General features: G+C 40.4%; 1 protein-coding gene and 1 pseudogene across 2 annotated transcripts in view; both read right to left on the bottom strand.

Annotated features, from left to right (window-relative positions):
* Positions 1 to 26,829, bottom strand: part of LOC126235834 (CBY1-interacting BAR domain-containing protein 1) — a 211,854-nt gene that overhangs the window by 48,461 nt on the left and 136,564 nt on the right. The window lies entirely within an intron of this gene.
* Positions 2,176 to 2,293, bottom strand: LOC126237984 (5S ribosomal RNA; annotated as a pseudogene).

Raw genomic sequence — 26,829 nt, 5'->3', positions numbered from 1 at the left:
GAAACAATGATTAAAAGACTAAAATGGTCAATATCAACACAAAGAAAAATTTACTCATCCAGTAACCGAGATAAAGCAGTAGCGTCACTTCTCAAGGAGAAACTTGAAACATTTAGTTCTGGTCTGAAGCTTAAAAAGGAACTGTGCCTCATACTCAGAATAATACTTGATCAAGCACTGGATATCATATTTATCTAGTAGAGCAGTTGATTTGATGATGGGAAAGATCTCCATGATAGGCAGCTTCTGTAAATTATCTTCTAAAACAGCAACTACTGCACAGTATCAGTAGAACAAACCTAAAGGATATATACAGAGACATTTGTTAGTCGAAAAGGCAATAGATGCAGTCCTCAGTGACTACTATAACAGCATCTTATCAAAACACAACTCATGAAACATGAAGAATTTATGGTCCTATGTAAAGACTGACAGTGGCAGCAAATTAAATGTTCGGGCACTGTCATCTGTGACGCAGGAACAAAGTGAAACTGAGGGCAGCATAACAGAAGCATAAATGCTGAACTCTGTTCCCAAATATTCCTTTACAAAGGAAAATTCAGGAATACTAAGACTGTTTAATATTACGTCACTGAAAATATGAGTTATTAGCAGCAGTAGCTTTAAGAAGAGGTAAAACTGCTAAAACTGAACAGAGTTCCAGAGCCCAATGGAACTCCTGTAAAATTCCATACAGAATCTGTGACTGTGTCAGCCCCTCTCCAAACAATAAATTACTTTAGATATCTTTAACAGGAAACTGTGCCCAGCAGAGGGAAGAAAGCAAACTCCACACCTGTTTACAAAGAGGGTAATAGAAGTGCACCATGCCATCCAGAATGAATTCCTATAACACTGGTAATGAAAAACCAAACTTGTGCTTTTCCCCACACGACACCTTTAAACCCATTGATCAAACCAGTCAGGTACCAAATCAGTGCTGTTTAACAAAAGTATGGAGAGAGAGTTTGTGGATTTAAGACTTAGAGTTGTTAGTAGGTGTAGAAGTAACTTTGGGCATGTCCCAGGGAAGTGTGTTAGGACTCTTTCTGTTCATACTGTATATTAATGACTTGACAAGTACTATTAACAGTAACCAAAGACCTTTTACAGAAGATGCAGTCATAAATGATTTGAAAAACACTGCACAAATATCCAGTCAGATCTTAATAAAATTTCAAATGCAAAGGTTGGCACCTTGCTTTAAATGTTCATAAATGTAAAACTGTGAACTTGACAAAAGGGAAAAATGTAGTATGCTATGACGACAGTATCAATGAGTCACCACTTGAATCAGTCATCTCATACAAAACTTGGATTAAATAACTTGTATGGATAGTTAGTTAGTTGTTTACATGTTCCATGGATCATTTTCCATCATAGATCATAATGAAGTGGAATGAGTCATTTTACATTCACTTCAAAAATTAATTTGTGCATATGTGTACATTCTGAACATTTCTAAGATGGTTTTTTTTTTCAAAAATATATGCTGATGTTGGATTTACTATCCCACATCAGCATATATTTTTGAAAAAATGCCATCGTACACACCAACTTTTACGCATCACAGCAACAGAAATTCTTCTAGGGAATTGGAGTTGCCAAGGACAAACTTCCTCAGTTTGTTTTAAAATTTTACTTTGTTGTCAGTCGGACATTTTATATAACTGGGAAAGTGATCAAAATTTTTTGTTGCAGCACGGTGAACTCCTTTTTGAGCTAAACACAACATTAATGCAAAATAATGAACGTAATTTTCTCCTCCTGGTATAGTAATTATGTACACCATTTCCTTTTGAGCTGCAGTGTATAAATTACAACAAACTTCATGACAGAGTAAATACACAGTGAAGGAGTAATTCCATATTACCCTTACACCATGGTTTTGTGCAATGAAGTCTTTCTTTCTTAAAGATGGGTTATCCCAGAACATTATTCCATATGACATTCAAAACTAAACTAAACTCCGTCTGAACAGGCCATGAAGGCCCAACAATACTCACTGGTCGCCGTGTCATCCTCAGCCTGCAGGCATCATTGGAAGCGGATATGGAGGGGCAGGTGGTCAGCAAACCGCTCTCCCAACCGCATGTCAGTTCACGAGAGTGGAGCCACTACTTCTCAATCAAGTAGCTCCTCAGTTTGCCTCACAAGGGCTGAGTGCACCCAGCTCGCCAACAGCACTTGGGAGACTGGATGGTCACCCATCCAAGTGCTAGCCCAGCCTGACAGCGCTTAACTTCGGTGATCTGACGGGAACCAGTGTTACCACTGTGACAAGGCAGTTGGCTCCATATGACATTACTGAATGAAAATATGTCAACTTACTGATTGTCTCTCCCCAAGACTTGCGATGATTCAAAGTGCATATGTGGCTGAAATAAGTTGTTTTAGGAGTTCCAGAATGTGCTTTTTCCAATTTAATTCTCATCAACATGGACACCTAAGAATTTTGAAGTTTCCACCCCATTTATTATTCCCTCAGCATGTGTTACACTTATCACTGGTGTAGTACCCCAAGATGTGCAGAACTGAATATGTAGTGCCATTTTAAAATTGAGAGTGAACATTTGCAGAAAACCAGTCAATGATACTTTTAACAACTATGTTTACCATTTATTCTGTTTCTGTATGTATGCTTCAGTTTATTACAATATTAGTGGCATCTGCAAAAATAACTAATTCTGCTTGTTGTATACTAGACGGAAGATCGTTTCCGCATATGAGGAACAATGGTGGAGCTAAGATTGAGTCTTGGTGAACTCCATAGATGATTTGTCTCCAATCAGAATTTCATGCCTAGACTGTATTGGTTGAATTACTAAGTATAACTTTCTACATTCTTTTGGTTAGATATCCCGTTGTCCATTGGTTGGCTATACCATAAACCCCATAAAATTTCAATTTATCTAGGAGAATACTGTGATTCACACAGTCAAATGGCTTAGAAATGTCACAGAAAATTCCAACTGGGGCTGTATTATTACTTAATGCTTGTAAAATCTGGTGAGTGAACATGTAAATGGCATTCACAGTAGAGCAGTCCTTCTGAAACATAAAGAGCAACCATTCTGAAACCAAAACTGTGATTTGTTGAGAATATTGGTGTTTATAAAGTGAGATACTATTCTAGAATACATCACCTTCTCAAAAATTTTGGAAAATAATGCCTGAGATTCCTGTGAGCATGGAGGAAATGGACATCAACTGTGGATAGGTGGTGTTCGGTGGGAATGTGCATCAGCCATGAGACGCGTCACGGCAGTCTATGCAGTTGCAATGACCCTCTATCCCAGATGATGCAGTGGTTAACGCAACTGCCTAGTAAGCAGGAGATCCCAGTCCAGTCAGTACACATTTTTGCTCATCGCCATTGATTCTGTGTAATGTCCCAATGCAGATTACACCAGTAATCCCTTCCCTTTCCATTCCTTTCTGCCCCCCTTCCCCTTCAATTTACATGTATTCTATACAGAAAAGAATCGATTGATACACACCATATAGAGAAGACACTGAGTGGCCACTCATGACAGACAGCTTGTTAGTCATAATGCCAACATAGAAAACAGCACAGTATTGCAGCTTTGTTAGTAGATCACATGACTGTTTCATGGGATGCCCTGCCCTTGACACGCACAGCAGATGTGATGAACTCGGGTGGCTGAGGTGTATGGAAAAGACTTCTTGGTACGGAAAGGGTGACAGCTGTTGAAGTGGAGGTGTTGCTGGTAGTTGGCAGGTTTGATATTCACAGAGGTACTGATTTGGTGAAGGTTAACATTGAGGAAGGTGGCTTTTTGGGTTGAGGAGGACTGGAAGAAGTGAATGAGGGAGAAGGTGTCGAGCTTCAGGAGGAATGTGGATAGGGTTTACTCACCCTCAGTTCAGATCACGAAGAGGTAATCAATGAATCTGAAACAGGTGAAGAGTTTGGGATTCTGGGTGGTTTGGAAGGAGTCCTCCAGATTGCCCATGAATAAGTTGGTACAGAATGGTGCCATGTGGGTGCCCACTGCTGTATCATGGATTAGTTTGGAGGTGATGCCTTCAAAGGAGAAATAATTGTGGGTGAGAATACTTGGGTGAGGATACTCCTGGGTGAGGATACTTGATCATGATAACCAGGAAGGAGGATGTAGTTTTGGAGTCAGTCAAGCATTGGGAAACATGGCGCACAATAGTGGCGAGGCCATGGGAATTGGGGATATTACTGTAGAGGGAGATGGCATCAACAGAGAAGAGCAAGAGCAGGGCTCTGTGTGGTAAAGGAAAAGGAACTGTGGATCATTGATGGAGGAAATGGTTGATGCCTTTCATACAGAGCATTAGATTATGAGCAATAAGTTGAAGGTGTTCATCCATGAAAAGAGAGATTCTCTCAGAGAGGTTGGAATTGGGAGTGGCATAATTATGGGCTAGGGTGTTGGGGAGGTTGGGTGGGTGACAGAAAACCACTTTAGAAGTGGGAAGCATCTTGGATAGCATTTCCTTCATTTTAGGGCATGATGACAGGTAACCAAAGGCCTGATGAAGGACATGGTTTCCTTCCCGACACACCAACAGCCCCCATGCCCATGCCCATGCTCTTGCTGCTGCTGAACACTAACTTCCCAATGTCCTTCAGACTGCAGATCCACTGCCTCATTCCTCATACACCCTACTAACTTTATCCTAACACACAACTAATTACCCTTCGAAGGAAAGGTATACCAACAAATCTGAGCTCCTGCATGGTACCCTTCTATGCCAACATGTTTATAGACCATCTAAAGGAAACCTTCCTAGCCTCCCAAAACCCCTGGTCTGGTACAGGTTCACTGATGATATCATCATGATCTGGACTCCAGCCCAGGACATCCTACCCTCACTTCTTCACAACCTCAACACTTCTCTCCCTTCTGCTTAACCTGGTCCTCCTCAAACCAGTGTACCACCTTCCTGAAAGCTGAACTCCTGCTCTCTGCTGGCTCCAATTTCACCTCTGTCCACATTAAAGCCACAAACCACAAACAGTATCTGCATCTCAGAGCTGCCATCCCAACCACATCAAAAAATCCCTCTCATACACCTGGCTACCCAGGAAAAACTTATCTGCAGTGACAAAACCTCCCTTTCCCAGTATGCTGAAGGTCTCCTCAAGGCCTTTACAGACAGGCTCCTGCAAATAGATCTCCAATGCCATTTCCCCACACAACCCAATCCTCCCACCACCCACAATAACCAGCAAACAAAGGAGTACCTCCCATCAATACCCAATACCACCCCAGACTGGAACAACTGAACAACAGGCTTTCTCAGGTCTTCCTAATCCATTGCTATTCCACCCTCAATCCCACCCCTTGCCACGAGGGTCATATTCCTGTGGAAGGCCCAGGTGCATGACTTGCCGAATCCATCCACCCAGCACTTCATATTACAGTCCTGTCACATACTTATCCTATCCCATCAGAGGCCACTCCACCTGTGAAAGCAGCCGTATCATATACCAGCTCTGCTTCAATCATTGCACAGCTTTTTATATTTGTGTGGCTATCAAACAGATTTCCACCAGGATAAACAGCCACCGCCAAACTGTAGCCAAGAGCTTGGTAGACCAACATGTGGCACAACATATAGCTGAACATAACACGTTTGATTTAAATGGCCGCCTCACAACCCGGGCCACGTGGATCCTCCCTTCCACCACCAGCTTTTCTGAACTGCACAGATGGGAATTACCCTTACAACACACACCCACTTCAAAGATATCACAATCTAAACCTATGGTAATGCTGCCAGAGATGGTGGTCATGTTTGCATGAGGTGTGCTACAGTTGACACAGCATAAGAAGATCACAGACAGCTCGCAGCGCTGTTGCCAGCTTTCAACTGCAAGGCACTAACAGCTACAGGCAAAACCAGTAACTGCCTACTGAGCTGTGACAATACTGAAGGATTGCTGTAGACATGTTAACAAAATTGTATTACATTACTGGCTAAGGCAGGTCCATGAAACTGCCACAGCCAGCCCACTACAACTGTCAGAGGATCAACTTACACTGACTCAACTATAGCTTGTGTGATTGTGTGTGTGTGTTTGTGTGTGTGTTTTTTCATTTCTGAAGCAGGCTTCGGCTGAAAGCTAAATATGTAACAGTCCTTTCATTGTGCCTGTCTGCAACTCAATGAGTCATCTTTATGCTGAGTAGCAATCTATCCTTTTCCTAATATTGTTGACATTCCAGGCTGGAGTTCCCTTTGTTTGTTTTTAAGAATAGCTCACAAGTGATGATCTGTGATGAAATTTACTATTAAAAAAATGCTAACATAATGTTTAATCTCTCCCATGATAAATTTGTATCACTACCTGAAAACAGCTTTCTGCATTAGCTAATCAGAAAAGACATTAAACAGCCATGTAAAAAACCATGAATAAGTAGAGGCATCAGAATATCTTGTGGAAGGAAAAGGGAACTTTATCTTTTAGTAAGAACCAATAGAAATCCTCCAGTATTTGTACTGTTGTCAGGTGTCCTGCCAAGCACAGTCATTTATGTAACACGATATGTTGACAGCATACCTTGTCATCATCTTCATCTGATACCTGTAGAATGAGCACCTTTGCTATGTTCTGCCTCCATTATACTCTTCAGCCCCCACCCCTGCCTCCATTGCTGACTACAAGCCATGACAGGTTCAATGGTGACGTGGGAAGGGACCATACTCTGCTGGAAGCTGAGCACAAACTCTGGTCCCTTAGTACTCCCGTGGCCTGCGTTGGGTGCAGAAGTCGCTCTCACCCGATACTGTGATTTTAGTTGGCTGAGTGCTGGGTCCCAAGCTTTGCTGCAAGTAAACCCAGTGTCTCTGTTAATCAGCCTGTCAGGCACTCATATTTCGATAGCCTGCTTCAGAAAACAGTCCAAAAATGACGAGGTCTGTCTTAACACTTCCATTTCTTCATGAAGTCCCATCAAACCATACAGTGTTCTGCAACCACAGATTTTGTTAGTTGCTTAAGTTTGGTATATCTTCTGTGTTCCTTGCGTCTTTCTTCAATTGTCCATGTAGTCTCCCCAATATAAGCATTATAGCATTTACATGAAACACAGTAAATACCTGGTTTATGGAGTTCCAGCTCATCTTTCAATGTACCTGATAGGGCATGCAATCTTGCAGGTGGATGAAAAATGCAATTAATGTGACATCGCACCAGCATTCTGCTGATTTTGTTCGAAACTTTTTTGGCTTATGGCTGGTAAGCAATTGTCTTTTCCTCCTCATCATTTTCTGTCTGATGAGCTTGTACTTTCTGCCTGAAAGCACTTCTGATTTCTCTCTCACCATATCTGTCCTTGAAAATGTGCTTAGGATGGTTAAGCTCCCATGACAGGCTTTCTTCTTCCAATATTGTGCAGGTCTTGTGTACCAGTGTACATAGCACATCCTCACAGTGTGAAGGATGATGGCAGCTGGAACTGTGGAGATTCAAATCTGTGTTGGTGGCTTTCCTGTATACATTGTGTCCTACAATGTGGTTCATTCTGCACTTGACTAGGACATACAAAAAGGGAGTTCGTCATTCTCTTCCACCTCCATGATGAATTTGATAATTGTGCAAAGAGTTCAGATGTTGGAGGAACTCTTGAAGTCTTTCAGTCTCATGTGGCCACATCACAAACATGTCATCAGAATATCTGAAAAAGCATGTAGGCTTCAGTACAGCCATTTCCAGGGCTTTTTCCTCAAAGTTCTCCATGAGCGAATTTGCCACAACTGGTGACAGAGGGGACCCCATCGCAACGCCATCTGTTTGTTCAAAATAGTCACCACTGAAAAGAAACAATGTTGATATGAGGACCAATTCGAAGACATTAGTCATTGTCAGGTTGAATCTCCCCTTGATCAACTTGAGGGAATCAGCAAGTGGCACTCTTGTGAATAGGGATACCACATGAGAGCTAAGGTCCTGGCCGCAGAGGCATAGTTCTTGCACCTGTTGAATGAAATGTATGGAGTTCCTGATGTGATGCTGACATTTATCAATTTAGGGGCTTTATACTGCCATTAGATGTTTGGCCAGCTGGTATATTGGTGTACCTATGTTGCTTATGACAGTACATAGAGGAATATCCCGTTTGTCAACCTTAGGTAAGCCACAGAACCTTGGTGGTGCAGCAACTCATGCTCAAAGCTTCTCGATGATTTCATTTGGTGGCAACTGGTGCAGAAGATCAATAGTCTTCTTCTTCAATCTGTTGGTCAGATCTTCCTACAATTTTCTATATGCTGGATCCTTGAGTATGTCATACATTTTGTGATTGTACTCAGCAGTGATACTAGAACTGTGGCGTTTCTTTTGTCCACATATAGAATGACTGTCTCAGATTGTTCCGTAGTTCTAAAATGGCAACTCTTTCTGCTTTCATGATGTTCGTCCTCAGTGGGACAGCTCTATGGAGGGCACGACATGTTTTCTGGTGTACCTCTTCAGCATTGTCACTAGGGTGGAAATTACTTGTTCTGTAGCACTGATGAAATTTGCAACAGGTATAGCAGTCGGTGTTGGTGTGAAGTTGACCCCCTTCTCCAGAACTGATATTGCTGCATCCTCAATAATAATATATATATATATTATTTCCCACGTGGAATGTTTCCCTCTCTCTCTCTCTGGTTCCTGATTGTGTTGATTGGAATTTTGAGGTTTTGCAGGACTCCCTGCAAAACCTCAAAAAACCTCAAAATTCCAATCAACACAATCTGGAACCACAACACCCTAATTCAGTAGTTAACCTTTCCTCCAAACCTCTCTCCCAATCCGAAACCTCTGTCCTATCCAAAGGCCTCACCTTCAGCCCCACTCCCAGATTCAATCAAACAGCCCTCGTCAAAGATTTACTGTCCTACACTCGTACTCTCTGCTGGAAATATCACTTTGCCATGAAGAAAAATGATCCTAATCCTACTCCTAATGATCCAACTCCCCAAGACACCATCCAAATTGAACCCTGCCTGGAACAGTTCCGTCCTCCGTCGCAGCGGGACCCACCTCCTCTTCCTCAAAATCACCCTCTCCAAACCTTCCAGGAATTTCTGACTTCCAGCCTTGCATCTCAATCCTTCTTAAAACACCTTAATCCTACTCCCAACATCACCACTGCTGAAGCCCAGGCTATCCGTAATCTGAAGGCTGACCGGTCCATCGTCATTCTTCTGGCGGACAAGGGTTCCATGACCGTGGTACTTGATCATTGGGAGTATGTGGCTGAGAGACTGCGTCAGCTTTCAGACAACACCACATACAAAGTTTGCCAAGGTAACCCCATTCCCGATGTCCAGGCGGAGCTTCAAGGAATCCTCAGAACCTTAGACACCCTGCAAAACCTTTCACCTGACTCCATCAACCTCCTGACCCCACCGACACCCCGCACCCGTACCTTCTACCTTCTTCCTAAAATCCACAAACCCAATCATCCCGGCCGCCCCATTGTAGCTGGTTACCAAGCCCCCACAGAACGTATCTCTGCCTACGTAGATCAACACCTTCAACCCATTACATGCAGTCTCCCATCCTTCATCAAAGACACCAACCACTTTCTCGAACGCCTGGAATCCTTACCCAACCTGTTACCCCCGGAAACCATCCTTGTAACCATTGATGCAACTTCCTTATACACAAATATTCCGCACGTCCAGGGCCTCGCTGCGATGGAGCATTTCCTTTCACGCCGATCACCTGCCACCCTACCTAAAACCTCTTTCCTCATCACCTTAGCCAGCTTCATCCTGACCCACAACTTCTTCACTTTTGAAGGCCAGACATACCAACAATTAAAGGGAACAGCCATGGGTACCAGGATGGCCCCCTCGTACGCCAACCTATTCATGGGTCGCTTAGAGGAAGCCTTCGTGGTTACCCAGGCCTGCCAACCCAAAGTTTGGTACAGATTTATTGATGACATCTTCATGATCTGGACTCACAGTGAAGAAGAACTCCAGAATTTCCTCTCCAACCTCAACTCCTTTGGTTCCATCAGATTCACCTGGTCCTACTCCAAATCCCATGCCACTTTCCTTGACGTTGACCTCCACCTGTCCAATGGCCAGCTTCACACGTCCGTCCACATCAAACCCACCAACAAGCAACAGCACCTCCATTATGACAGCTGCCACCCATTCCACATCAAACGGTCCCTTCCCTACAGCCTAGGTCTTCGTGGCAAACGAATCTGCTCCAGTCCGGAATCCCTGAACCATTACACCAACAACCTGACAACAGCTTTCGCATCTCGCATCTACCCTCCCGACCTGGTACAGAAGCAAATAACCAGAGCCACTTCCTCATCCCCTCGAACCCAGAATCCCCCACAGAAGAACCACAAAAGTGCCCCACTTGTGACAGGATACTTCCCGGGACTGGACCAGACTCTGAATGTGGCTCTCCAGCAGGGATACGACTTCCTCAAATCCTGCCCTGAAATGAGATCCATCCTTCATGAAATCCTCCCCACTCCACCAAGAGTGTCTTTCCGCCATCCACCTAACCTTCATAACCTGTTAGTTCATCCCTATGAAATCCCCAAACCACCTTCCCTACGCTCTGGCTCCTATCCTTGTAACCACCCCCAGTGTAAAACCTGTCCCATGCACCCTCCCACCACCACCTACTCCAGTCCTGTAACCCGGAAGGTGTACACGATCAAAGGCAGAGCCACATGTGAAAGCACCCACGTGATTTACCAACTGACCTGCCTACACAGTGATGCATTCTGTGTGGGAATGACCAGCAACAAACTGTCCATTCGCATGAATGGACACAGGCAGACAGTGTTTGTTGGTAATGAGGATCACTCTGTGGCTAAACATGTCTTGGTGCACGGCCAGCACATCTTGGCACAGTGTTACACCGTCCGGGTTATCTGGATACTTCCCACCAACACCAACCTATCCGAACTCCAGAGATGGGAACTTGCTCTTCAATACATCCTCTCTTCCCGTTACCCACCAGGCCTCAATCTCCGCTAATTTCAAGTTGCCGCCACTCATACCTGTCATTCAACAACATCTTTGCCTCTGCACTTCTGCCTCGACTGACATCTCTGCCCAAACTCTTTGTCTTTAAATATGTCTGCTTGTGTCTGTATATGTGTGGATGGATATGTGTGTGTGTGCGAGTGTATACCCGTCCCTTTTTCCCCCTAAGGTAAGTCTTTCCGCTCCCGGGATTGGAATGAATCCTTACCCTCTCCCTTAAAACCCACATCCTTTCGTCTTTCCCTCTCCTTCCCTCTTTCCTGATGAGGCAACAGTTTGTTGTGAAAGCTTGAATTTTGTGTGTATGTTTGTGTTTGTTTGTGTGTCTATCGACATGCCAGCGCTTTCGTTTGGTAAGTCACATCATCTTTGTTTTTAGATATATGTCTGCTTGTGTCTGTATATGTGTGGATGGATATGTGTGTGTGTGCGAGTGTATACCCGTCCTTTTTTCCCCCTAAGGTAAGTCTTTCCGCTCCCGGGATTGGAATGACTCCTTACCCTCTCCCTTAAAACCCACATCCTTTCATCTTTCCCTCTCCTTCCCTCTTTCCTGATGAGGCAACAGTTTGTTGCGAAAGCTTGAATTTTGTGTGTATGTTTGTGTGTCTGTCGACCTGCCAGCACTTTCATTTGGTAAGTCACATCACCTTTGTCTTTAGATATATTTTTCCTACATGGAATGTTTCGCTCTATTATATATATATATATATATATATATATATATATATATATATATATATATATATATATATATATACAAAATTCAAGCTTTCGCAACAAACTGTTGCCTCATCAGGAAAGAGGGAAGGAGAGGGAAAGATGAAAGGATGTGGGTTTTAAGGGAGAGGGGAACAAAGATGATGTGACTTACCAAATGAAAGTGCTGGCAGGTCGACAGACACACAAACAAACACAAACATACACACAAAATTCAAGCTTTCGCAACAGACTGTTGCCTCATCAGGAAAGAGGGAAGGAGAGGGAAATATGTCTGCTTGTGTCTGTATATTTGTGGATGGATATGTGTGTGTGTGCGAGTGTATACCCGTCCTTCTTTCCCCCTAAGGTAAGTCTTTCCGCTCCCGGGATTGGAATGACTCCTTACCCTCTCCCTTAAAACCCACACCCTTTCGTCTTTCCCTCTCCTTCCCTCTTTCCTGATGAGGCAACAGTTTGTTGCGAAAGCTTGAATTTTGTGTGTATGTTTGTGTGTCTGTCGACCTGCCAGCACTTTCATTATTAAGTCACATCATCTTTGTTCCCAAACAGGAAAGCGCTGGTAGATAGGCACAATAAAAAAAACACACAAACACACACACAAAATTTCAAGCTTTCGCAACCCACGGTTGTTTCGTCAGGAAAGAGGGAAGGAGAGGGAAAGATGAAAGGATGTGGGTTTTAAGGGAGAGGGTAAGGAGCCATTCCAATCCCGGGTGATAGGAGAGATGTCAATAACTACTGACATGTTTCACTGCTGACATCATTTTCCAAAACTGTTGAGGTGATGTATTCCAGAATAGTATCGCACCTTGCTGTTGTTGTTGTTGTGGTCTTGAGTCCAGAGACAGGTTTGATGCAGCTCTCCATGCTACTCTATCCTGTCCAAGCTCAAAAAAAAAAAAAAAGAAATGGCTCTGAGCACTATGGGACTTAACAGCTGTGGTCCTCAGTCCCCTAGAACTTAGAACTACTTAAACCTGACTAACCTAAGGACATCACACACATCCATGCCCGAGGCAGGATACGAACCTGCGACCGTAGCAGTCACGCGGTTCCGGACTGCGCGCCTAGAACCGCGAGACCACGGCGGCCGGCATCCTGTCCAAGCCTCTTCATCTCTGAATAACTACTGCAACCTACATCCTGCTTAGTGTATTCATATCTTGGTTTGCCTCTACTCTTTTTACCCTCCACGCTGCCCTCCAATACTAAACTGGTAATCCCTTGACGCCTCAGAGCATGCCCTACCTACTGATCCCTTCTTCTAGTCAAGTTGTGCCATAAATTCCTCTTCTCTTCAATTTTTTTCAGTACCTCCTCATTAGTTACATGATCTACCCATCTAATTTTCAGCATTCTTCTGTAGCACCACATTACAAAAGCTTTTATTCTCTTCTGTCTAAACTAATTATCATCCACATTTCACTTCCATGTAAGGCTACACTACGTACAAATACTTTCAGAAAAGACTTCCTAACACTAAAATCTATACTCAGTGTTAAAAAATTTATCTTCTTCAGAAACACTTTCCTTGTCATTGCCAGTCTACATTTTATGTCCTCCCTACTTCAACCATCGTCAATTATTTTGCTTCCCAAATAGCAAAACTCATTTACCACTTTAAGTGTCTCATTTCCTAATCTAATTCCCTCAACATCACCTGATTTAATTCAACAGCATTCCACTATCCTCATTTTGCTTTTGTTGATGTCCATCTTATATCCACCTTTCAAGACACCGTCCATTCCGTTCAGCAGCTCTTCCAGGTCCTTTGCCGTCTCTGACAGAATTACATGCCATCTGAAAACCTCAAAGCTTTTATTTCTTCTTCATGGATTTTAATTCCTACTCAAAATTTTTCTTTTGTTTTCTTTACTGCTTGCTCAGTATACAGATTGAATAACTTCAGCGATAGGCTATAACTCTCTGTCACTCCCTTCTCAACCACTGCTTACCTTTTGTGCCCCTCGACTCTTATAACCGCCATCTGGTTTCTGTACAAATCGTAATAGCCTTTCCTGTATTTTACCCCTGCCACCTTCAGAATTTGGAAGAGAGTATTCCAGTCAACATTGTTGAAAGTTTTCTCTAAGTCTACAAATGCTAGAAACATAGATTTGCCTTTCCTTAACCTATCTTCTAAGGTAAGTCACAGGGTCAGTATTGCCTCACATGTTCCAACATTTCTATGGAATCCAAACTGATCTTCCCCGATGTCGGCTTCTACCAATTTTTCCATTCATCAGTAAAGAATTCATGTTAGTATTTTGCAACTGTGACTTATGAAACTGATAGTTCAGTAATTTTCACACTTGTCAGCACCTGCTTTATTTGGAATTGGATTATATTCTTCTTGAAGTCTGAGGGTATTTCGCCTCTCTCATACATCTTGCTCACTAGATGGAAGAGTTTTGTCACAGCTGGCTCTCCCAAGGCTATCAGTAGTTCCAATGGAATGTTGTCTACTCCTGGGGCCTTGTTTTGACTTAGGTTTTTCAGTGCTCTGTCAAATTCTTCATGCAGTATCGTATCTCCCATTTCATCTTAAACTATGTCCTCTTCCAGTTCCATACCTCTATATACTCCTTCCTCCTTTCTCCTTTCCTTTCTTTGCTTAGGACTGGTTTTCCATCTGAGCTCTTTATATTCATACAGGTGGGTCTCCTTTCTCCAAAGGTCTCTTTAATTTTCCTGTAGGCAGTACCTATCTTACCCCTCATGATACATGCTTCTACATCCTTACATTTGTCCTCTATCCATCCCTTGTTAGTCATTTTTCACTTCCTGTCAATCTCATTTTCAGAAGTTTGTATTCCTTTTTACCTGCTTCATTTACTGTATTTTTATATTTTTGCCTTTCATCAATTACATTCAACATCTCTTCTGTTATCCAATGATTTCTAATAGCCCTAATCTTTTTACCTACTTGATCCTCTGCTGCTTTCACAATGTCATCTCTCACAGCTACCAATTCTTCTTATAATGTATTTATTTCCCCTGTTCTTGTTAAACACTCCCTAATGCTCTCTCTGAAGCCTCTGGTTCTTTCAATTTATCCAGGTCTCATCTCCTTAAATTCTTAAATTTTTGCTGTTTCTTCAGTTTTAGTCTACAGTTCATAATCAATAAATTGTGTTTAATCCATCTGAAACCTTCCAGCGTCTCCAGGCCTCTTCCACGTATACACCCTTCATTCAAACCAAGTGTTAGCAATGATTAAGTTACCGGTATGCTCTGTGCAAAATTCTACCAGATGGCTTCCTCTTTCATTCCTTATCCCCAGTGCATATTCACCCACTACTTTTCCTTCTCTTTCTTTTCCTTCTATCAAATTCCAGACCCCCATGCCTATTAAATTATCATCTCCCTTAACTATCTGAATAATTTCTTTTATCAAACAATGGAAAATCCAGGACAGAATGTAACAACATTATGAGAAGGAAAGTTGCTACTCACCACATAGCAGAGATGCTGAGTCGCAGATAGGTACAACAAAAAGATTTTCACACTTATGTGCTGCTGGTGTCAACTGCAGCTGTGGCCGCCCAAGAGGTGCTAGTGTCCAGGCTGTTGAGGTCCACACGACCGTGCACTCTCGCTCTGGTGTGCTCTGCACGTCACCTCCACTCTCATTTACCACACTGTCTTTGTCACAGCTTGATGCAGAGTCATGGCAGTTCGCAGTCGCGGTCTGGGCTTTTGCCCATGACAGAGGTTCTCTTAGATGGCAGGGGCAGTGATGGCTTTGGCCGGCCCTCCATCACCACCCACCTGCTGGACTGCCTCCTGCCTCACCTCTCTATGTCACCTTTCAAGCAACAACACCCGATCGCCTGCACCAGGAAGATATCAAGCAGCTCATAAGTGTGAAAATCTTTTTGTTGTGCCTATCTGTGACGCATCATCTCTGCCATACGGTGAGTTGCAACTTTCCATCTCATAATATTGTTAATTTCTTTTATCGCATCATACATTTCTTCAATCTCTTCATCATCTGTGGGGCTATTTGGCATATAAACTTGTACTATTGTGGTAGGCATGGGCTTCATGTCTGTCTAGGCTGCAATAATGTGTTCACTATGCCGTCCGTAGTAGCTTATCCATATTCTTATTTTTTTACTCATTATTAAACCTTAGCAACAACAATATCCTCCACAAACCACAATTTGGGTTTCAGAAGAGTTGCTCCACTGAGAATGCCATTTACATGTCCACCATGCCATTTACACATTCACTCTCCAAATTTTACAAGTATTAAATAATAAAATAGTGCTGATTAGTATTTTCTGTAGCCTATCTAAGTCATTTGATGGCGTGAACCAGGGTATTCTACTAGATAAATTTAAGTTTTATGGGATTGATGGTGTAGCCAACCAATGGACAATGGCATACCTAACCAAAAGAATGTAGAAAGTTGTACTTAGTAATTCAATCAATATATTCTGGGCATGTAATTCTGACCAGAGAAATCATATATGAGGTTCTCCAAGGCTCAACCTTAGATCCACTATTTGTTTATTTGTTTGTTTTGATCCTCTGAATCATACATTGTACAGAAATGCACATGATGATATAGGACAGGTCATTTGATACATATTAGGCATTTATAAGAAGAGGTAAATGTCTATGAATCTATAAAAACTATTGTTCCTTGTACATGGAAATGATCTTCTGTATAGTACATAACAAGCAGAATTAGTTATTTTTGTAGATGACGATGGCATTGTAATCAATCGAAGCATACATACAGAAACAGAAGAAATGGTAAACTAAGTTCTTGAAAGTATCATTGATTGATTTTCTGCAAATGTTCGCCCTCAGTTTTAAAAATATACAACATATTCAGTTCTGCAGATCTGGAGGTACTACACCAATGACAAGTGTAACATATGGCGAGGAAGTAATAAATAGGGTGGAAACTTCAAAATTCTTATGTGTCTTTATTGATGAGGAATTTAAACTGAAAAAAAAGCACCACATTTGCTCTTTGAATCATTGCAAATTTTGGGAAGAGACAAATCAGTAAATTGGGATATTTTGCATATTTTCATTCAATAATGTCATACAGAATAATGTTCTGGGATGACTCATCTTTAAATAGGATGTCTTCATGCTGTAAGAATAATATGTGCTGCTCACCCACAATCATCTTGTAGACATCTGTTTATGAAGTAGGGCATTCTGACTACTGCTTTACAGTATATTTACTCACTCATGAAGTTTATTGTAATTAGTGCACTGCAGTTGAAAAGGTAATGTTAAACATAATTACATTACCTGAAGGAAAAATGGCATTCATTATTTCACATTAAGTTTGTCTATAGCACAGAATGAGTGCATAATGCAATAATTAATTCTGATCACTTACCCAGTGATATAAATTGTTTGATAGACAGCAAAGTAAATTTTTAAAATAAACTGACAAAGCTTCTCCTTGACAACTCCTTCTATTCCCTAGAAGAATTTCTGCTGCTCTCTCTCTCTCTCTCTCTCTCTCTCTCTCTCTATCTATCTAACACACACACACACACACACACACACACACACACACACACACACACACACGTGCAAATATATCAGTTTGTGATGTGAATGTAAAATGATTTGTTCCACATCATTGCAATTTGTCATGCTGAGTGAGCCATGGAATGTGAAACAAACAAACTAACTAACTAAGTGTCACATCGAAAATAACATTGATAGTTGCTGCACAAACATGTCCATGACCATGAAACAAGAGTTAAACTGAACTTACATTTACCAAGGAAGAATAATCATAAAACTCAAAATAGCATTTTCTACCAAGGCATAAAACTGAACAACAAATTGCCCAAGGAGATTCAAAGAGATTACTAAAACAGTCCTATGTGAAAAGGCAATTTAAAAAAGCAATACATACTGAACACTGAAAGATTACTCAACTCAGACAACACAGGGTACTGATTTAAAGAAAATGTCATACACACAAATAACAATAACAATAAAACATATATAACTTCACATATCACTTTTACAGTATGTTTTTTCTTTCTTTTGTCCTTTTCTGGAAAAACTTACTCCCAAATCTATGCAATGTATTATACCAACACCTTATTTTCTTTCTGAGCTCAACATCCCACTTACTACAGAGACATGCTGACCCTGTTTTCAGGTTAGCAAATGGGAAGCTGCAGTACCCCAAATGGAAACAGACACTGAGACAATGGCCCTGACAACAGATGAGAGAGTGTGTAGTGTTAAGGTATGAACAATTTTTATATCATGTGAGTAGTGTGTGCACTGACTAGGAGTGAGAAATGAATGAACAGTGTAGCACTAACCTTTGATATTATTTAATAACTTCATTGTAAAATGAATGAGATAGCACTGTTTTACAAATAGAAATACAAATGTTTTATTCCACCATTGCGCATATTTACATGCAATTGGTGTCGTCGGTGTTAACATAATAATAACAATAATAATAATATAAACTTCAACATTACAAATGTTATTAACTACAATATAATAATCCAGGATGGATACAATACATATTTGTGCAAATTTCAATAACAGCAAGAAGTTTCCTAATAGATCAATTACAAGATAAATGAACTACACAGTTCAATGAATAACAAATAATTAATTAAACAGATAATTAACAATAAGTATAAGAAACAGTAATGAAATAGTTGCACAGTGTGGCATATGTATGGTTTGCAATTAATTTAAAGGTCATTCTCATAAGGAATGTGGGTCATTTGTCACATACTCAAGGAACTCTTGAGCAGAGTAAATTACTTTACGTTTGATCCACTTCCAAAGACTAGTTTTGAATTTATTTACTGGCACTGTGTAGGCATTTTCAGGTAATTTTTTGAAGTAGACAGGACCAAAGTATTTGTAGCTGTTATGTGTCTTTGCAAGCCTACCATATGGCACATTAACTGTATGTCCATTTCTTATGTTATGGTCATTAACTGTTCTCCTTAAGTCAAATTTACTCAGATTCAATTTAATGAAGACAAGGCAGTTGTAAATATACAGGCCAGGCACTGTCATTATATTTAGTTTCTTAAAATAATCTCGACATGATTCATTTGTGCTAAGTTCTACTATGCACCCTATGGCTTTCTTTTGCCATTTAAACACTAATTTTGAGCCTACAGAATTGCCCCATATGCGAATAGAAGAATGCAAAATATGCATACAACAGAAGTTCTTTACAGACACTGCTCCTCAGCTTGTACAGCAGATATATGGCATGTGCCAATTTGCCACATATCTTTCCTGTGAGGGTATCCCAGCTGAGCTTTTTATCTATATGAAATCCTAATAATTTTACTGTTTTGTTATCATGACTGGGAGCATTCAGACTGAATACAATAGCTTCAGTTTTACTATAATTCTTCTGCAGTACACTTGCCTCAAACCAAGTAGCACACCTCTCCATTGCCACTGCCATGCTGTGTTGCACATTTTCAAGATTGGTATCGCATGTGATGAGTGCTGTGCCATCAGCATATAGCACTGCATCACATGATACAACTGCAGGTAAATCATTTATATAAATAATGAAAGGGAAAGGTCCAAGAACAGATCCTTGAGGTACATCCTTCACAACTGGCAGACATTCTGACATCTGATTAACTGTTTTCTATTGTCCAAGTTTGACTGCATTATGCATTGTGCATTCTCTCTCACTCTGTAGTGGTAGAGTTTTTTTTATCACAATATTGTGGGAGACCACATCAAAAGCTTTCCTGAGGTCTAACAGTGTTGCACAGATAATATCTTTATTTTTCAGAACAATTGTATATTTTTGCTGCCATACTCTCAACTGCTTTGACTGTAGAAAGGCTAGATCTGAAACCATACTGTGAGGAGGTGAGGATATCATTATGATCAAAATATTGACCCATCTGTTTATGCATGCAGTATTCTATTATTTTTGATATTATGGGTATAAGTGATATTGGTCGATAGTTATCTGGTGATGCTATATCTCCTTTCTGATGTACTGGTTTAACTACAGATATTTTTAAACATTCTGGATAATTACCTTCATTTAAAATTTTGTTGATTATTTTAGTCAGTGGCATTAATATTTGTTTTCTAATATATTTAATAACATAATTTGAGAGACCATAGTAATCCTCTGCTCTAGAATTACTGAGCTTAGCTATTGATTCATAGACCATCTTCTCAGTTACACAAGTCCAGTGAAAGCTGTCTGTCTGCTTACTGTTCATTTCTGGCAGCAGTGTCTCTGCCTTACTCATATTCTAGATTATGCTGTTATCTGATTGTGGACTGACAAAATGTGCATTTAGATAGAATATCAGGTGGAATTGGTGTCTGGTATACTTTATCATCACAGTTAGTTTCTGTTTTAATAATTTCCCATGGAGCTTTGCACTTATTTCCTGAGTTCAGTATATATGTATCATTTGCTTTGCACTTAGCTGCCTTGATTTCAGACCTGGAAATCTTTTTCACTTTCATGTACATTTCCTTGTCAGCATTATTGTGCTTGGACTTATCATGATAGAGTAGCATTATGATTCTTATTCTACTTAGATGTGGGGTGTAGCAGCTTTTTAGATTTTGTGGTTTGGTGTAACGATTTTGCTTTATATTTTCTTGTAGCATTTAGGACAACATGCTTCCAAATTTTCAGTTAACAGTCCCATAAATTTGTTGGTAGATTCATTTGCACCTGCAGTGGTTATTATTTTATCCCATTTTATTAAATTCATTTTACTTATCAACTTAATTGGTCTTATAATTTTTGTACAGTCTGTGGAAGTTTCAGTTGCTTTACTGTTAAGAGTTTGTGTGAGCCATAGCCCTCATGATCTGAAATGCCTAGCTTGATTGTGTTGAATTCTGTTTTGTTTAGATGAAAACTACAAATTATGTTATCTAGACATGCTTCCTGTCTTGTGGGTTTGTCATTTACGCAACTGAAGTTAAGGGATCTTAAAGTATTTAGCAAGTGATCAACCTTTCTCTTTTTAAACCTAATGTCTATATTGATGTCACCAAATATTAGTACTCTTTTTTTTTCTTTTTTTTTTTTTTTTTTTGGGGGGGGGGGGGTGGTATACTGAAGCTATTATAATTTCCTGGTTTGGCAAATTATGGCTGCACCTTCAAATTTTGCTTCTGTGCACAGTCTACTTACATCTATAACTTCATAGATTAGGTTCACACTATTTTTAACATATACAGATACACTACCAAGTTTAACCCTTTGAGTCACACAAATACTTTTGGACTTGATATGCACTGAAATTTGATATTACCCTTCTTTATTGCATTACTGGAGCATACTACAAATTTTTTAAATTTTTTTCGATTTTTATAAAAAATATATATAGGTGGTTTCACTATGAAACCACTGTGATGCAAGGGGTTGTTCAACATATTTCAAAAATCCATTAATTTTTAATTTTCAATATTTTATTACACTAATGTTCCATTTTCTTTCATACAATTTTTTTTATAAACTGATGTCCCTAAAAATTTGTTTGTTTAATGCAAAATTTCAAAGTACATTACATACACTTGTTTTCTATTTTACATGATACTCCAAAAAACAGTTTTTTTAACTGTTAGGCACAATCCGACATCACATAATTTGCATGACCATCTGGTTCTATGAGGCTCCTTTTTTGAACTACAATTTGCACAATGTTTTGATTTGCAATGAACAGGAATACAGGAATATGTGGTTCACTGGACTGTCTTTTATCCACAGAAACTTTCATTCTAAATGTATTCTTAGATGATGATCGCCGGGAAATTGCTTTCCTTTTCCTGCCAGGAGAAATGCTGCCTTGCACAAACAGACCCTCAACCACTAGTATCTTAAAATCCTCCAGTTTTTATTTTATATATGACATAGGTATTCACGACAGTGACATCCGAGCAATGGGAAAATATTCTGTGCCACCACTTCTTGCTTTTCCTGTCTAATTCCTAAGTTGATTTGAGCATGTCTGCATTATCAACATAACCCACTGAAGTATTGTAGTAACATACCACTTTCGGACATTTTATTGCTTCCTGAGAGCCATGTTTCTCTCTTCAGTACACTGTGGCTTCTTGGTTTGGATTATGGAAAATGGAGAGAAAAAGAACAGGTTTTTTTTCCATCCATTTAGTGCAGGTTACTCCCTCCCAGTTCCTCCACTCTGATTCCCCACGAGTATAACATTTATCAGATTTAAAATCTTTTGGCAAGTATTTCCTGACACTTTTAATTGTGCCTAGCCGGCCGGAGTGGCTGTGCGGTTCTAGGCGCTACAGTCTGGAGCCGAGTGACCGCTACGGTCGCAGGTTCGAATCCTGCCTCGGGCATGGATGTGTGTGATATCCTTAGGTTAGTTAGGTTTAATTAGTTCTAAGTTCTAGGTGACTGATGACCTCAGTAGTTAAGTCGCATAGTGCTCAGAGCCATTTTTGAATTGTGCCTCCGGCCTATATTTCATGTAATAGAAGGTTTTTGAACAAACTGATGTCAAATAGTTGTCTACATAGATTTCATAACCCTGACCTACCAGTGATCTTGTCAAATCAGTAACAACTCTCCCACCTAGGTCCTTCTCTACCTGGGATCCAGTTTTCCCTGTGTAGATTTGAAACTCACAAATATGCCCTGTTTTGTCTGCCCTTACCCACACTTTGTAACCCCTTTTTATGAGTTTCTGTGGCATATAGATTTTCATAAATGACTGCCCATTGAAATTAATCATTGACTTGTCAATGCCTTGTTTCTTAGATGGCTTGTAACAATTTTTGTAGATTGTGGAGAGAGAATTTAGCAATGGTTGTAGTTTATATAGTTTCTCATAATATGCTGATCCCCTATGTGGTGGTTTATTGATGTCATTTACTTGTCATTTACATGTAAATTAGAAAGGAGTCACACATATCTATTCAATGGCATTCTTTGGGCAATGTATTCATCCCACAATGCTGGGAGAGATGACCAGTAACCAGTAATCTCTAAACCTAGGTTGTGCTTTTACACCCATAAGTAAATTAATACCTAAAAACACTTTCATCTCATTTACATTTGTAGGGTGGGGATTGATGCCACCACCCTTTTGCACAGCATATAAATTTGTCTGATACACTATTTCCTCCAATGTCTGATTAGCAAAAAGTTCAAGGAAAAAGTCAACTGGGGAAGAAAAATTATCGAAATTGGGCGAAGGCCCAGTTTCCTCCACAAGATTTACACGATCATAATCACCGAACTCATGTGACCACTTTGGTTCTGTCAAGTCTTGAGTGGAAGGAAGTAGTTCACTGACATCAGCTGGAGCTTCAGAAACTTCTTTCTCAGCTGTTAAAGAAGGTAGGAGCATGGGGGCTTCCTGTACAAGGGCCTGAGTAATACCCTCCAGATTACCATCTTCATCCTCTTGAGATTCTGATAGTTCTGACCAATCGCTTGGAATATCCTCAAAAAGTAGGTTGTAGACAGTAGTCTCATCTACTTCCACCAAGGTGTATCTTTTATCCATCTAAATAGAGGTAAAAGTTAAAGAACTTACTGTATATAAGAATAGAAGCTTTATATGGTAAAGGTGTCATATTAGCATAGTGTTTTCACAGTGAAACCACCAACATTTGTGCTGCTCATTGTTTCAAATAATGTGCTATATTCAAACTTTAGACATATTTTATCTAGAACCTATGTTGTAGCGTGTATAAAAATTTTACTTACATTGAATAAAGTACAGTATCTGAATAACACAAAACAATGTGTCTGAATCGCAATATGTTGCACTTGCACAGAAAACACATGCTGAATGCTGGTTCCCGCTCGCAGTCTTGCTCTCTCAAGATTTGTTGAGTTAGTTCATTGAAAATCCACTAGAGTGCACGAACAAACAAAGGTGAGATGGTGGTTTCACATTGAGTCGTCTATACCGCAAAGGGATACAATGCAGCAAAAAGTGGTTTCGCAGTGAAACCACTGTGACACAAAGGGTTAATACTTGTTCTACAGTAGCTGGTTGCTAATTCATATCCAAATGGCACATTTAATTTTAGTTCCTCATTGCTAAGCCAGTGTTCATTTATTGAAATAACAGTGCAGTTTAAGTTTTCCGGCCAATACTGAAGTTCATTAAGTTTGTTCTTAAGAGACTGCACACTAATATGTAAGAACATTACACTTGTACTTATCTTACTGTCGTTTTGCTGTAGCCCTTCAGCAAAAAAACTATTGAGATGGGATGGAACCATTTGATGGTTTTTCCAATGTTGACTGCTCCTTCAGATGACATGGTGGTGAAGTTCTTGTCTTGTTAAGGGGATGAGGGGCTGAACACAAAAAACGTTGGATTTGCTTTCTGTTGCATGTAGGATGGGCAACAGTTCCTGCTGCATGTGTTGATGTTCCAGCTGTTGGTCCTGCCACTGACAATTCTGCTGCTTTTGACAATGCTGCTTTTGACAATGCTGCTTCTCCTGCTGCTGAGACTGGTCCCATAATGGTACATGGAATTTTGCTGTTTGCTCTCTTCCTGTTCGCAATGATTTCATTTATCGTTTTACAAACAAAGTTGTTTTTTCCTTCGTAATTTAGATGCATTCCGTGTTCTGTATGCTGACATCTGTCCGATTTGCCTATATCAAGGACACTACATTTTCCAAACAAAGAACACATTTGTTTTATTTTAATGTTCTTTGTTGACACACGAGTGATACATTAGATCATATCTGTGTGGTAATGTTGCAACTATTGTATTTTGTTGTTTTAGACAGACTGGCCTTATATTTGGGAGGATGGAGGTTCCAATTTTCATCTAGCCATCCTAACTTAGGTTTCCCATGGGTCCCATGAATTACTTCAGGCAAATGCTGGGATGGTTCCTATTACAAGGCCCGGGCCAAGAGTCCTGTCATTGTTGACAGGAATGTCTGTGTAAATGAATTATGTATTTTTCCTGTTCTTAACACTAGAGTGCACATGCCCATAACACTCATTCAGCATACAGAGGGTGCTACAAGCGTGGCCTGACAAGAAATTTTGTTATTTACAAATTAGGACATAATTTAAAGAAAACATTTTGTACAAATACCACACATCTTTATCTTTACCACCCTTATACATAAAATTAATGAAATTTAACTCTTTATCCATCATAAACAAAGAAATAAAAAACCCTTTAAAAACTCAATGTTCAAGCACCAGTTTTGATGATGTTAACATAATTTTAATTTCAAAAATAATACTTATCAGTTTCTTGATTTCTGGTCATCTAATGGTACCAATAAACTATTTTTCACAATCATCTTCATTTAGATGGCATACATGCAGGGGACAAGACAGCCTGATTATCGCTACAAATGTGTCTCGTGCACCTGCTGCATTGTTTATGCATGCTGCGATCATGAGACCTGCTACAAAAAGAACAGCAGCCAGTTCCTCCCTGAGTAAGTATAACAGGGTGCATGGGTTGTTCTGGAAGTCCAAGAAGTAGTATGCCTTTCAGTCTGATAGCTCTGGGTATGTTTTGTTGCAATAATAGATGTTCAATATAAAGTCTTGCTAGTGCAAATCCAACATTATGTAGGTAGTGACAGTAGACGACTTTCATTTCAAAGTTGTTCTTCTCATATATCACAAGAACATTTACCCTCACCATATTGACAAAACTGTAATACAGTGTGAGAGGCCACTGGCAACTGTTTTGAGTAATGCTGTATTGTGTACACATTTTATCAAAAACATTGATGCCACACACTGTTTGGTTATAAAATGTGATGATTTCCGGTTTTCTAACATCACCGCTAGCAGCATCGATTTTGTCATCACTGTAAAGTGTAAATAACAGAAAAACTACTTTAATTTGCTTTGGCACATAACTGACTAGTGTGTAATCAGATCAAAATCCAAAAATAGATCGTTTATTTCTCGGTTGTGTATTGTTTAGAACAATTCAGGTATCTCCGGTTTATTCTTTCTTAGTGTTCCTATGGCCATAATCTTGTGGGTCAATGTTCTTTGCATGTAGGAACACTAGCAAAGCAATTGTCCATAGCGATATTGCATCCCCAGCCATATAATGGATTCAGAACTTGACGGACAATATCAGGCACTTGTCATCATTGTGCAGTGTACATAACAACAAAACTACTTTCACTTTGGCACATAACTGACTAGCATACAATTGCCTCTCCAGGGCACACCACCTCGATGAAGCACTGTCCGTGTGGGTGCAGAGGCTTGTGTATCCGTGAGAAGCTGAGGGCTATGCTGAAGGTAGAGGACCTACTGCCAGAAAGGCCCTAGCTGATGGATCAGACTAAGAGTTTCCCACAATGTCTTGTCTTTCTTATCCGCTCCTAATCATTACCCAATTCCCTTCCCAACCTAAGGTGTGATGTGATCTGTGCTGAGGGGTGCAAGGCACATGGGAAGATATGTCACAAACAGAGCCTCAGGGATACTGGGCAACCTCCCTGAGTAAGTATACACCGTGCGGTGTTTTCGCGGAGTGGAGCGTGTAGATCCCCAAATCTCGTGGGACGTGAAAAAAGAAAATAAATTAAAACAAACTGAGGAGCAAACTAAGACCTCAGACACCCAGACATTGGGGTCAGGACTGATGGAGTGCACTCCCACAACTGAATCAGGGTCTAGACCTGAGCCAGAAGTGGGAACTGTAACTGAGAAGTCGTACCAGACCAAGAGTAAAACCTTGTCTGGGGACCAGGGGAGGAAACTACTCAGGGAAAAGAGACAAAAGGAAGGAAAAGAATGGCTTCCAAAACACAAGTGGAGGGAATTAAAAGGGGTCAAGCCTAAGACCCCTCAGAAAAAACTCTCAGGTTGAAGGGGATATGCAGACCCCCACAATGTCGAAGACATGTAGCAAGAGGATAAGGGAGGAATTTAAGACTCCCTCCTCCCTGGATAAGTGAGCCCAAAAAAAGCAGAGGCAAGAAATAGGGAAACAGACATTTAGTACTGCAGTCTCAGTTTTTAAGATGGCAGTTATCCAGGAAGGCTATCCACTGGTAGCCATAATCTCGCAGCAGGAGGAACTTGTACAGATGGCCCTATTTGGAAAGATTGGGAGGGGA

Source organism: Schistocerca nitens, chromosome 2, assembly GCF_023898315.1.
Source record: "Schistocerca nitens isolate TAMUIC-IGC-003100 chromosome 2, iqSchNite1.1, whole genome shotgun sequence".
NCBI lineage: Eukaryota > Metazoa > Arthropoda > Insecta > Orthoptera > Acrididae > Schistocerca > Schistocerca nitens.
This window is presented reverse-complemented; position numbering and strand designations above follow the sequence as displayed.